The sequence below is a fragment of the Motacilla alba genome, chromosome 7 (genome assembly GCF_015832195.1).
Source record: "Motacilla alba alba isolate MOTALB_02 chromosome 7, Motacilla_alba_V1.0_pri, whole genome shotgun sequence".
In the NCBI taxonomy this organism is placed as follows: Eukaryota; Metazoa; Chordata; class Aves; order Passeriformes; family Motacillidae; genus Motacilla; species Motacilla alba.
The window spans coordinates 3680854-3695469 of NC_052022.1; the positions used below are offsets into that span (position 1 = coordinate 3680854).

The 14616-nt window shown below is 41.1% G+C and overlaps 1 protein-coding gene across 12 annotated transcripts in view; it reads left to right on the plus strand.

Annotated features, from left to right (window-relative positions):
* The first annotated feature begins 602 nt into the window (after positions 1–602).
* GTDC1 (glycosyltransferase like domain containing 1) overlaps positions 603–14616 on the plus strand; it is a 169793-nt gene continuing 155779 nt past the window's right edge. For 5 of the 12 annotated variants that reach the window (XM_038143579.1, XM_038143585.1, XM_038143584.1 and 2 more), the window contains exons 1-2: positions 611–862; positions 10181–10387. The gene's annotated coding sequence lies outside the window, so the exon portion shown is untranslated. Of the gene's footprint in view, positions 863–10180; positions 10388–11531; positions 11659–14616 lie in introns of all 12 variants that reach the window. The other 7 variants (XM_038143578.1, XM_038143583.1, XM_038143580.1 and 4 more) reach the window with 4 other exon arrangements.

A 14616-nucleotide genomic window follows, 5' to 3' on the forward strand; every position in this document is an offset into this window, starting at 1 on the left:
GTGGTTTCTTTGTGTGTGACTTTCCAAGGTCTGAAGGGAACTTACAGGAAAAATGGGATAAGACAACTTAGAAGACCATGCTGTGACAGGATAAGGGGGAACAGGTTCAAACTGAAAGAAAACAGGTTTATTGTAGATATTAGGAAAAAAAAATCTTTACTGGGAAGGTAGTGAGGCACTGGAACACACGCCCAGGAAGTTGTGTCTGCCTCATCCCTAGAAGGGTTCAAGGCCAGGCTGGATGGTACTTGGAGCAACCTGGTCTAGTAGAAGGTGCTCGTGGCCATGGCAGCAGGTTGGAACAAGGAAGTCTTTAAGGTCCCTTCCAACCCAAACCATTTTATGAATCTATGATGATTCTAAGATAACACCTGCTCAGCCTCTCCCAGGAGCTGCACCACCTGAGAAGGCTTGAGTTACTGAAAGAACACACACCTCCTACTCACATCTAACTGGCAACAGCCCCGATTGTCACTCTTTTCAGCTGCTTCTCCCAGAAAACCATCTTCTTTCTAATTGTTTTTATTTAGCCCACCTGGTGCATAACTCTTTCTTATTTATTCCTCCCACCCCTCCCGGCTCCCAAAACTCTTGCGAAAGGGCTTGTCGCTTTCCTCGCGCGGTTTGTTTCCCGCTCCATCCCTTCTCTCCGGGCTCCCCGTGCCCCGCTCCGGCAGCCGGGCTCTCCCCGGCGGAGCCCCCGGGGCCCGTCCCGCTGTCCCCGCGGGCAGGGAGGGTCCCCGGGCGGCGGGGCGGAAGGGGGGGCCGGCGCTGAGCTGAGGGAGGGGCCGGGACGCCGGCGCGTCGGTGCCGACGGTCTCCAGGAGGGAGTGAGGAGGAGGAGGAAGAGGAGGAGGAGGAGGTGAGCGCCCTCGGGGTGGGGTGAGAGCGGGGCCGCCCGCGCCAGCCGGGAGGGAGGGAAGGGGTCAGCGGGGCGGGCGCTCGGCTGCAGGACCGGCGGCGAAGAGGACTCCGGGCGAGCCCCGCCGCGCTGGGCGGGGGGAGCCGAGAGGAACCGAGGCGAGCAGAGCAGCCGGCTCCGCCCGCCGCGGCTCCCGGCACCTGCGGCCGCGGCTGGGCGGGGAGCCCGGCCCCGCCGTGCCCCGGAGCGCCGCGGGCGGGCAGGGGCCGCTCCCCGGGAGCCGCGGGGCCGCCTCCCGCCGCTCTAACATGGCTGCCGGCGGGGCCGGGAGCGCGGGCAGCGGCTGCGGCTGCCCCGGCCCCTTCCCGGGGCGGGCGGGCCCTGCGGCGGGCGGGCAGCGCGGCCTGGCCCGGCCTGGGCCCCGCGCTGCAGCAGCCGCCGCCGGGGCCCGGGCGGTCGCAGTGCCCCTGGGGAGGCTGTTCCGTACAGACACTCTTCTTTTTGCCCTTTTGTTTCGGCACGCAAGGTGTGCAGGGCAGGGGGCTGCTCTTGGTGAGCAGTTAGAGGGAGCGGCAGAATCTGAATCTAGTTTGGTTGCAAGTAGCAAAATTGAAATGTTTATGCGCGTGAGCAGTTCTGCTGGTGAAGCTGTCCGGAAAAAATTGCACCCTTAGCTTTGGCATTCCATCAAGCTTTTTAGAAGGGGGGAAACAGAAACATTAAAGACACTACTTGTACAAAACGTGTGGATTTTAGGAAATCGGCTTTATTATTATAAGCTTAGTATGCCCTGGAACAGAACACTTTGCAGCAGAGGAGCTGCTTAAATATACTTTGTAAACACATCCCAACTTCAGGAAAGTGTATCTGGGATGAAAGGGACTTGGCAGGACTGCACAAATCTTTTAACACATGACTGGAGTGACTAGAGTAGCAGACTAGAGGAGAGAAACCTTTAAAGGTGCAAAAGCATGTACTTTGTTATTTTAAGGAATATGGGAAATAGTTTGAGGGTTAATTTATGGTTCAGAGTTGAGCCCAATAGTCAGGTAAAGTCAAATAGCAGATTTCAGTGTGGGTTATAACAATGGCTTGGCATAATTCAATAGAACTATTTTATTGGATTCTATTAACCTGGTTAACCTTAAATCTTAACCATGACAGGGTTTTTATGTAAAGAGCCTCTATACGAAGTACAATATTGAATTTTAATTGAGGCTTTTAAGGCCTCATGTGGAGTGTATTCTTGCCTCATCTTTTTTCCCCTTTCTTGAAAGTCCAGGTGTACTACAGTCAGTTTGAATACTGTGAGTCCAGTTTGCACAAATCACTAAAGGGGAGAGAGGATTTTAAATCAGTCCTGGGTTTTTTTTTAATTTGTGTATATATAAAAAAGTGAAGGTTGCTCTCAATATAGAGTAAGCACCTTGGTGTTTACAACTGTAGCAATACACAAGTATGTTTTGTAATTGACTTGTTTACAAACTTTCTGGTCAATTTCCCCCTTTAATGAATGATAGTGTCGGTGGAATCCAGCACGAAAACTCTGCTCAGCTCAGGGTGTTGGTACTTTACAAACAGAGCACCAAATTCCTCGCTTGGCTGATGAAATGCAGTTTGATTTCTGGTACACCTGAATTCGAGTCTCCTGGGATGTGCCATGAGTTAAACACCTGTTAATGAACCCTAGTGGCTCCTGCCTTAGGATCAATACCGACTGCAACAGGTGCTGTTGCAAAAGTGGTGCCCGTAGCTTGCAAAGTGCCTGTGTTACAGCTGAAACCTGTCGCTTTTGCTGCTAAGTCACTCAGACTCCAGTGTAAAAATTATACAACTTCCTTAATGTTGTTTTAAAACCAGAGATATAGACATATTTTAAAGACCTGGCTGGCTGGAGGCCCATTTTAGAGTGGCCGGTAAAAGCAATAAACTATCCTCAAAACATTTCTGCTCAATAAAATTTGAGAATATGAAAACAAAAAGTTCCTGGTTTAGCTTTTTATAAATCTTTTCTGCACTCTGTGACTGCAAAGTGCTTTGAGCCCATAGCTCAGAGCCACATGCCTTGAGCATTTTAGGCCTCTGTCCCAATTTACAACATTGAGTTTGTTACTTTCTGTTTCGATCAAAGCAGTGAAGTTTTGTGGTCTCTAACCAATGTCCTGCACTGGTGGAAGTGTCTAAGCAGATGATTTTATCGTCAAAACAGCACATTTTGAGTGTACTTCACTCAGGACTCCTGGCATCAGCTCCTTGTGCAAAACCTGAATGATTGTTGGAAGCTGTGATAACACCAAGCACTTCCTGACATAGAAGGGCAAGTAGTTCTGGCACCATTTGCTGTATTTAAATTCTTAATGTCTGTAAGTTGGAATACAACTCCAGAAAAGAAATATCTATACATCTTGTTGTTTGGCTTCATAAGATCAGAATATGTTTATCCCAAACAATCCCATATAGTCCAGCTTGGGAGAGCCATGGGGGTAAGCCATTTCTCCTGCAGCTGTTGAGCAAATACTTAATGTGGAATACTGTCTTGGATTAGCTGTTCCAGTTGTCTTGTCCATGGACCTAAGATGTTACCTGGTTAAATAAAAGTGGCAACTGCTGTTTCTATAAAAGTTGGTTTCACAAATGTAACATATACAGTCCTGTGTGAAGAGAACTGTGTAGAGAACAGTTGTAGAGAAATACACTGAAAATTTCTAGTGGTATGAGAGTTATTCTTGGTTATAGTAGTGGTAAGTGTTCAAGGCTAGGCTGGATAGGCCTTGGAGCAACCTGGTCTGGCAGATGTCCCTGCTTGTGGCAGGGAGTTGGAATAAAATGATCTTTAGGTTTCCTTCCAACCTGAACTGTTTAATGATTCTATTTTATGATACTGGTATAAAGAACAGCATCTTAATGTTGATTGTTCCACTGCTTGAGGCATGAGCTGTTGTGCAGTGGGAGTAGTAACAAAACCAAAGCAAATGGCTTGCTGACTTGAACACAGCGAGTTTCTCACTGTTTGGAATTAGTTGTGTAACATACTATTATTTTTAATTTAAAAAAAAATTGCAGAAGTGAAGAGCAAACTCTAAATATAAACTCAAGCCTGTTAGGAACTCGTGCGGCAGGCATTTCAGAAAAGAAAAAAAGCTGGCTACCATTTTTTTCCCCCATTTGTATATGAGAAATGTTCTCTACCGAGTTTGTAAAGCAGGAAAATAACCTTAATCTTTGGTGGCAGAATTGTTAACAAGGGGCTGTGGAGAGGCAGCCTTGGGCTGCCCCCAGCTATCCGTAAGTGGAGCAGTTATCAGTGGGGAAGCGGGGCCTGAGTGCTGCAAGGACACAGAACCTGGTGTGAATTTCACTTCTCCATGGATTTATATCAATGGATGTCTTAAACGTACACCTTAGCTGGCCATATTGCTGCATGTCAGATGTGAAAGTAAAAATAAACGTGTGAAGCTCCAGGCAGGGTAGGAAATGCAAATCTGAAAACCATGTCTCCAGCCCATTATCCTAAATCCTGGACCCCATCTATAGGAATTCATGGGAGCATATATATGTTTTATTTTTTGATCAGCATTATTTCCTGTAGGCAAGGAATCAAAGGTCTTTTCAAGTTATAAATGACAATAAGTAGGGAAGCCAGTATTTCAGATTGCTGGTATTTTGGGTATGAGTAGCTCTTTGATGTCCAAATGAGAACTGGAGGAATGTCTAAAATTAACAGTGAAGTATGTAACACTAATGATGAAATGCAGAAGTTGGAGGAAAACAGGCAAGGCCAGGCACTAAGTGTGGTTTGTATTTTTTCCCCTGATTAATTATTTTTTTAGGGTCAAAACAAAGAACACAAACAGTTGTGATACATAAATCCCAAAATAAGTAGATCTTGGATAAGCAACTTTGATTTAAATATTTGTGTGTGTATAGGTTTGCATGTAATCAGATGTTTAAAATGTATTACATATGTAATTTGCTGAATTGTAGTTTTGCTGAATTGTTGTGAAAAAAAAAGTTAGGGTGACCCAAAAAAGGGGAATTTAATTTGTTTTGCATCTGGAAACATCTGTATATATTGTGGCTCTACAGCAGTGTACCAGTGTGGCTTTACACGATGTTTTCCAAGATTCTTTTTGGGCAGTCAGTGCCTGTTTGTGCAGCAGGTTGTCTGTGTTACTGAAGCTCAGTGGTACACGTATGAAAGTGCCCTAAATACCATGGGAATGTTTTCTTCTTGGAGGTGCAACAGTGGTTCTTAAGAAGGTCGCTTTGGCTACGCCTCTGGCAACTGAAAATGCGTGCTGGTCATGGTCTTGATGGATAAAACACCATCCAGAGTGCAAGAATTCTTTCACAGTCGCTTTTAGAAGCTGTCATTGAGATAAAAACACACCCTTTGAGTTCACACCTAAGTAATTGGATGCAGATTTAATATGATGCAGTGTTTTATTCCTTTGTGGGATGGGATCCATGTCCCATGTTGGGCATGACTCACCCTGGCAGGATTCAGCAGTCGAGGTGTGTTGGAATGAAGGCTGGAGACCTTGCTGTTGCCATGCCTTATTTTCCTCAAGAGCTGAGAATCTTGTTTAATCCTTCTAAAGCTTAATAAAATATCCATATTAGAAACAGACCTGTTGTAAAGCCATTGTGTGGAAGAACTTGCAGAATAGCACAAACCTTTGTGTGTACATGCAAAAGGAAATGGTTGGGAATGCTTAAAACTCATAATGGATGATTAGCCAGAGCAGTGGTGGTGTGGCTTAGCTCCATTTCTAGACCATCTCTTAGAAGAATATCCCACTTTTTCCTGTTCTTTCTAATCAGTTTTGATGTAGGGGAAAAAAGCTAACCTCAGAGTTGTGTGTCAATAACCTTATTGTGGAATATGTGACCATATAAATCTTGATTCTGTTTTATTGGTTTTTATTTACCAGATGACACCTTTGCAAATAAAATAAAGTCCCTGTTGCATTATGAAAATAAAGTGTTTTTAGAAGTATCTTGCCTAGTGTATGTAATTAAACAAATGATTTCTCAGAAGCACCGTAATTCCCATCATTTTAAAACAAAAATCTTAATTGAAGTACAGCTCCTCATTTCTTCTGAATTTTATTTCTTGTGTATCTTTCTGCTTTAATATTTGCTTTACATACAAGTATGTCCAAAACCAAAAATTCAACAAGTAGTTGAACATATTGCATCTTTTGTATTCTGGCTCTTTTCAAGGTTTACACAAGGAATATGCTGTGAGATAACTTTGCTATATAAGAAATCCATCAAGATCCTGTGAGATTCTGTGTTTTATCATTTCCCAGTTGAATGTTTTCCATGGCTGATTGCAGTTTAAATACAGCAAATTTCTGAGTGCAACTTTTTGTTTGGTCTGAGTTAAAGTTCTCCAAATAAACAATAACATCAGCTTGTTGACTTTACAGAATAATTTCTTGTCCTGATCTTGCTTTAAGAAAACTTTAATGAGAAATATGTTCTTGTTGTTGTTAAGTCAGTTTTCTTCTTGTTGTGATTTAAATGTAAAGGCAAGATTTATGGAAATGACTGCAGGGTGGTGCTGGCCTAATTAGTCATTATTTCGGGCAAGGCATAAAAAATTGGTTGTTCTTGTGCCTAAAACTAATAGTGTATTTTGTATTTAATCTGTAGGTCTTTTGTAAAACAAATGGTTGTGCTAAAAACTGCACAATACACACATTTAAAGTTTGTGTGCTATTATTTTGCATGCTGTTTTGGCATGTGACTTAAATTTTTAATTGATAGTTAAATTTACTATGATGCATTTTGAAATGTATATATCCCTTAAAAGCCAGGAATAATAGCAGCTGAGCTGGAATTTGCAGTAGAAATTTTGGAATAGAGTATGGCTTTTCTACTACGTGTCTATTCAAGGATTAAATACAAAGCACTGCAATGCTTTATAAGAGTACTAATACTTATTACATGTTTTTTTTGTGAGGAGTTTTAGGATTATCCGTGTGATATGTTCACCATTGGGCTGAGGGGTGTCTTTCAGGGCTTTCTTTTTGTGGGCCTTGTTGAGATGAATTCCCAGTAATTGGTATTTCACCCAGAAGCAACCCAGGTGACTTAGGAATTCTAGCACCTTCAGCATGTGGAATGTCTGTCCTAATCAGGCTTAAGAGAGGGGGGCATTAGCCAGTAATGATTGAAACCTGCCTTCTAAAGGAAAATACTCAGCAGGGCATGTGACACGAATGCTCCTCTGTGCCTTTGCCCTCTCCTTGTCCAGCCACAGCTCTCGGACATCCTTAGTGGCAACGTGATGGTTGCTGAAGCACAAAGCTGCTTTGCTCCTCTCCATGAATCCATTTTGTGATTAAACTTTTAAAAGTCGCAGCTTCCAACACGCCACTGCGGTTTCATGGTAGTTCTGACATTATTTTACTATTCACGCTGTGAATTTCGTTCTATAGTAAAATGAATATTATATTGGCCTTTTAAGTTGGTCGTCAGTGGAGAATAAGGAAGCTACACTTAGAGCATCTGTATGCAATCTTGGCGACAAGTAGGACCCTCTGGAAAGCTGTTACTGTTGGGGCAGAACTAATCATTCCATGTGAAATTATATAAGGAGAATTAGCTCTGACTCTACCTCATTTCCTTTCATACTGCTGTGAAAATAAGCTTAGGAACGTCAAACCCTCCCTCCTTATTTCTCTAAGTACTTTGTTAAATACTTCTTTTTATTAAGACTTATTTATTGGAGGTTCTAGAAAAGAAAATATAAGTGTCTGTATTTCTGGGTACTAATGGGATGTGCATCCTTGCCCAGTTTGGCAGTTGTGATTTCCTTCCCAGGACTGGATTCCTGGGATCAGTTGCTGTTGCCTTCTCTGGACTTTATTTCCCTGGCAGATCATTGCAAGTACTCCACACTTAAGGTAGCATGCTTCATGTGAGAGGAAATTGTCAATCACAGCCTGCCTGGGCTATTTAGAAAAAAAGAGATATCAAAAGCCTGCTCGGAGCTCTAAGGAGCAGTCAGGTCACCTGCTGAGTCGCCTGGCAGGAGCCTAAACTTGTGCAGCCTTTAAGTTTAGGAAAGAAAACGGGGATCTTGGGAGGTCATTGCTCTGTGCTGAGGCCCTGTACTGGATATGTGAGTGTGTAGTTCAGTGTCAGCCAAAGAGAGAGATGTACAGGCCATTTCTGACATGTTCATCTTACCAGGTCTTAAAAACAATCAGTAGAGATTTGTGTAACCCCTCTGTAACCTGATCCCTTGTTTAACTATCCCTAGAGGTAGCATATTTCCTCTAATACTATTCTAATTTTTATTCTAACCTGTTAAGCTTTTTTTCTTTTTTTTTTTCCTGCAGTGGATATTGCAGTAGCGAGACATGATTCTTGTAGGTGCTGTTAACCTATTTTGAAGCTTGTCTCTTTCTTTACCTTTTTTTGTATTCACTATTTAACTCCCTCAGATTGTTTACATTTTCTTTTGAGCTCGTTTCATACATGTGTATTGAAACCTGGGTGTAATGTACAACCTTAGGATCAGTGATGAACAGGATAAATCTTACAATCTTTTTCATATGGTGCTCCTATCATTATCATAAATTGGAATTATTTTTCAATTTTGGCATTCAGTTCAGTATTAAAACCCCAGTTCCAGTTTTGCTGTTAATCCCTTAGTTCCACATCTCTCAATTCTGTTTCCCAGAATGCTTGCAGTATTTCTCAGGTAACTACCAAATTTTGAAACTATATTGTCCATCAAGTAATAAATGAAAACATTAAATAATCCTGCACTGAAATGCACGATTATTTATAAAATGCCAAGAGGAAGGTTATTAAATTCAGAGTCCTGCAACCTGTACTTGTTGAAGACCAGCCTTTGGAGCTGGAGTCTCAGAAGAGTTGTGTTGTGCTCTGATTCCCTCATTGTCTTTGGAGCCATTCCTGGTCTTGGTTCTTTCTGTGTCTGTCTTTCATTGAGCAACCTGAAATGGGACAAATCAAATCTGACATCTTGGAGCTACAGGTGTTTAGAGAGAGGATTTCTAATGAGTTGAAAAAAGCTTGGAGAATGTTTACATGGATCTGCACCCATGGGTGACTCAGTTTCTTACTGGTGTGTAAAAAAAATCATCTTTAATTATACTTCAGTGTCTGACCCACGAATGGTCATTCTTCATGGCTGCTGGATCAACACTTTAAAAAACCAAACCAAACTTTGATCAGTCAGATCTCAAGATTTGAAGTGTTATTTTGTGAAAGATATAGACAAGGGAGAAGAGAAAGAAAAGGTTTTCAAGCAGAAGAATTTCTTTCTTGCTACTTGCTTGGAATATAATCTGCAGACATTTTTCTTTTATGTTGGTGTTTTGCTACACCTGATGTGATCAGAAACACTATTTTATCCTCTGCTCTGGCATTTCCAAAACCAAAGCAACTAAGAGATGCTGATAGAGTTGGGAAGACACAAGGACTGTGGCTTAGAGTTAAGGCAGATGTGATTGCAACATCTGTGCCTAGGAAAGCTGCAGTCTGATCTGCCTTCTGTCTTCAGGATTTCTGGGATTCCAGGAGCAGAAGTGGTGCAGATAAGACATGTCCTCTGAGGCTTTGAAAGGCTTCTGCTCAGATTGTAAAGCTCTTCCTTATTAGGCCCACAGGAAACACATCTCCTCTAGCACAGCCAAATTGGTATCATTGTTAAATACTTCTCCTCGGGCTCTCCAGTGGTAACTCTGCTCCGTGGTGGGGTTATTTGGGATGAAGAGCCTCTGTGACTGCCTCTGTGTATTGACTAGCTGAGTATATTAACTGGTATGTAGCTGTGTGTGGCAATTTCTGACTTGGAATCTGTGATGCGATCCAAAGAACAGTTTATAGAGGGTTTTCCACCCTTTTTCCTTAAATTGGACTCTGTAGGCCTAAAATTTGGGACTTGTAACTTGAAATCTCCATTAGCATTAGAACACAATCTAGTAACTCGGAAGAAAAACCCCAAAGCCTTGGCATCAGACAAATGAAAATTCATTTTCTTTAATGACTCTCCCCTTTGCCAACTGTGTTCTTGGAAAATGGGTCTTTGCATTTGGTTTGTTTTCAGTGCAACAACTGTGTTGGTTTCTGGGTGGCATAAATTTGTGCATATTCCTCTCAGGGTTGTGAAGGAAGCCCTGCCCTTTCCCTCATCTCTGAGCAGCAGTCATGGGGCTACTTCCTGGCCTTGGGACTGTTCTTATATTGGGGCTCCCCACCTGCTGTGCTTCTCGTTTGCTGTTGTGTCCTGCTCTGAAGGTGAGATGTGCTTGCTGTTCTTTCTCCTTTCAGGTGAGCTCCTCTGGCCTGATGTGCAGCTGGTGGGAAGAGAGAAGCTGGAGGCCTTCCCCTGTTCCATCTGGATCTTTGGAGGGACTTCACTGAACGCAGTGCACAGCAGGCATAGCGGGTATGATCTGTGGGAGTTCAACAGCAAACGCTTCAGAAAAGCAAAGATTCACTGCCCTAAGTTCACCTATCTGTCCTGCTGGAGAAACAGTAAGTAAAACATTAAAAAAGTAACTAGATGAAACATTAAGACAATGTCCACATGACCAAAGCAGATGGTTTCATCATTTCTTTCATGCATAATTTTTGTTTTTGTCATCATAACAATGCATGACAAATGAATATGCTTTTCTCTCCATGATGTTTAAAATTTGATTACCTGAATATTGATAATGTTCAGTGCTTAGAAATATTTGAAGAGTTTTGTACTTCCCTAGATTGTACATAGAGTAATTTTGGGAGTTGAACAGTATATTTCACTGCAGACAATCCTAAAATAAGTTCTTAATAGTCTGGAGGCATTAATATTCATTTTCAGAGTTTACATTGTTAAATGTTAGTTATTAAATTCTGTTCAAGATGTAAACTCTATTCAGTTTTGTGGCATTAATTATGCAAGTTTGAAATTCTCAGTTTCATTTTAAGGTAGGGCTTTTTATTTGTATGTAGCTGTTGAAATAAATTACCAGTATGAGAAAACATTCTCCTAATAAAGGAGGGATGCCTGGAGTTGGCTGCTAACTGAGACAATTTAATTCATCCATCATCAGGGATGATGTTTCTTAGCAACACAAAGTATTTTCACCCGGGGCGCTTTCACAAACTTTCACATTTTTCTTCAAATACAGCCTTGGTAGTGTTTTATATGACCTGAAGTTCGTCCATCTGTCCTGAAGCTCCCAATACTTTGCCATTCTCTCCAGTGATCAAATGATCCGATATATGGGGTTTTTTTCAGCTTAATAATACACAAGTTGACTAGAGAATCATTCCGTTTGTCAGATTTTCCAAAGGGTTCTGGGAAATTATTTGTTGCTCTGTATAGCAAAGCTAAAAGTTATTGAAAATGTTACAGTTTCATAATAAAACGAATCTGAAAATTATTGGCTGGAGAGCCAACTAAATGCTTTCTGATAGCCATAGCCTCAAGGGGGATACTTGGATCATTTGTAATAAAGGGATAACTTTGATATCTTTTGGTGAATTGACTAGTATTCTGTTTAGATCATTATTTATGAAAAAAACTGGCTTGGTACGCAATATTACATTATCAAATTGTTTGGGTGTAAGAATTGCCTTAATGCATTGCCAGAATTTTCCATGTTTATTCTTTTTGTGTGCTGCATGAAATCAGAAGAAGCTGTTGATCCATTAAGACTACCTCTACTTCTTGCTTTCCATTTTTACAACATGTGTGGGGATGATTTGATCAGTGTAATTACCACCTGGGGAGACTTGGCTTGCTCAAGAAACCCCTTCAGGTATGTAACAGGTGTTGTTCAGTATGGAGAGCACACATCTTCCAAGTGCAATGTGTTATTTTGCTTTGAGAAATAATATGTCTTGATTTTTTGGTAAACTGCTCAGCAAACTTCTGCTATGTGAAAAAGTGACTAAGCCTTTGCTTCTGTCTTGCTTTGAGAGGAAAAGTTTTAGTGGTTCTTCTTTGTCAGCAGTGCATAGTGACAAGTGTTTGTTAAATTTGTGATGAGGTAATTATTATTCAGCTTATTTCACAAAGAAAATGTATAGAAACCCTTTCAAATTGTGGGAAAAGATTTTACAGAAACAACAATTTAATTCTTCCTTGTAGGTAGAAAAATGCTGTGCTGTTGCTCATGTCATCTTAGCTTTAATTTGCTGATTTTTCATGTAAGCGCATGAAGTCTTTGTACGCATGTGCAAAAAAGTTAATGGGACATTTAATTGTATGTCCAAGCTGAGACATCTTGTTTGAGCTGATCTTATTGCAACATGGGTGTTTCATACCCTGGTGTTACTGTCTAGCGTCTTGCAAGATCTCCAGGTGCTCCCTGAAGTCTTTTGAAGAATCACCCTAAGTTGGAAGCTTTTTGTGTTATAGATACCACAGAAAATGGTATCTGATAAAAAAAGGGGGAGAAGATCTTTTGCTAGCCAAGCCTTTAAGTCTCAAGTCTTTGCAAACAGCAGCAGTTGCTTATCTCTGATGCTGCCTTAACTGTAAGCTGGAGCTGTGGCACCTTGCAGAAAGGTTAGGGTTCTCTTTGCTCCTGAAAGGCTTTGTTGCATGTCGTTACAGACTATCTACGTTTCTACCTCTGCTTTAGCATCCTGGGATTAGCTGGGGAGCTCCAGAACCAATTGTAGGCTCTCCTTGACCTTTGAGGTTCTGTTAAAAAAATTCCTGGTAGTCGTGGTGGCTCCTGGAGGCACCTGCAGAATCTGATGTCAGGGATGTTTCCTGCAGGCTGGTGTTTGCCCTGCAATAAATAATGTAGTCATGTCATAGACCTGTACTTGCATCTTGGTGCAGTCAGTAAAGACTGACATGAAGGCTGGTAGTTCATCTTTCAGAAAGTCAAATCTAGAAGATTAGGTATTGAATTTGCCCCGTAATTGAGAGTTCATTTTTCCAACTGATAACCTAGTGTCTCCATTTACAAAACTAACAAGGGTTGCCACAGGCAGGTAAGAACCACCTGTTTTCTATGAAACCAAGCCTCCCAAATACTCTCCAGAAATTAAGAACAGGTTTTATTTTGAAGAAAGCTTTGTTTAGGGTAGAGAAATAAAGATTTCCATGGGATTCACAAGCAAAATACAGCTCTCTGCTGTGAAGTACTGGAAGCAGTGCTGGTAACATGTCTGTTTAGGGTGGAGGAAAAAGGGCATCCAATAATTCTAAGTAAGTTCCTTTTCCTTGGGAACATTTTTTATGTAGCAGAATGTTTACCCAGGATAGGTAAATGTTAGCAAAATGTCACTTGAGTGCTATAGTGCTATGCTAAAGGCAAACTAATTACTAAATGTTCCTTTAAAACCATAGCCTCTCTTGCCTTAGTGAAGCAGACACTGGGGTCCTTCTCTTATCCACATTCTTTCTCAGCTATGGATTTTCTGTGTATTCTATGCAGTTTCCTCTGGTTAGCTGTAAGGACATGAAGAATTGATAAAAATTGTCTTTTTGACGGTAGTGAAAGGTCTAGAGTCAGTCTGATAAATAGAGAGGGATAACTTGTTACAATAAACACACAGTAGTGTCAAAACTGTTGTAAATTTTCAAAAACTACTTTTCATCCTCATCCAACCATGACTCAAATAAAGAACATTCCCTTTATGGCCTGCAGCACAATACAAGTTGTACTTTGTTAGCTTTCACTTAAAGCGATGAACATATTACTTGAATTCTAGGAAAGAGGATTTGAAAATGTACTATATTTAGGATTTAGTCTTGAAGTTATAAGAATAACTAGTGGTTCTTGCTGTTGTTGCATCTTTCAGTGTTCATGTGCAAAGAATGACTTGATCAGAGTTGTCACTGGGAACATTTAGTTTTTCATGCAAAGTATTTTTGGGCAGCTTTTATTTGGAAGAATATGGGATGGACTATAGAAGAATGAGCCTAAGAAATTATCATTTATGTTCAAAGGTCACAAATTAAAATTGTTTGGATGCTGTGTCTGCAGTTAGTCTCTGAAAAAAGGTGAGTGCAAATCAGGATAAAGCGCTTCTCAAAGTGGGTTTTTGACCTTGGAATTCTGATCATTTAATGCAGTGTCTTTTCAGATACTTGAGAATTCAATCATTTTATTCTAATTGGAATTTGGACAATTTTAGGAATGAGCAGTCATTTGTTCTGTTACATGTTGTGTTTGCATCTGACTCACATAATGTGAGAATTAACATGAAAGCAGGTGTGGTTTCATTTAGCCTCTCTACTCAACACCAAACTATTGTGTTGTCAATAAAAATCATAATTTCTCTAGGTTTTTGAGCTTTATTTGCAGCCAAAGAGTAGAACATGAAAGAGTTGGGGCATTTTTAGAATCGTAAAATGGTTTGGAAGGGACCTTAAAGGCCATATATATAAAGTACAGAACATCATGAAATAGGTACAATCAAATCCCAGTTATACAAACAAAAAGTGAGCGTCACCATAGTTGTGTATCCAGTGTTAATGATCTGTATTTCATATGAAAGGCTGACCTTTTTGGGACCTTTTCTTCAGAAGTAAAGAAGAGTCTGATCTGTTTCTCCCACAGTTGTTAGGGCAGTTGGAAATTTGGTTCATCTTATTTTTTTCAGCATAACTATCACACAGAATGAGAGGGCCAATTGCTGAGATTGCAGAGGACTGTGCAGCCCCAGGCATCTTCCACTATGTGTGAAGACTGATTCTGGTTAATGCAAACAAATAAAAATGAACTGCCTAAGTTCAAGCCAAACATTGACTCAGA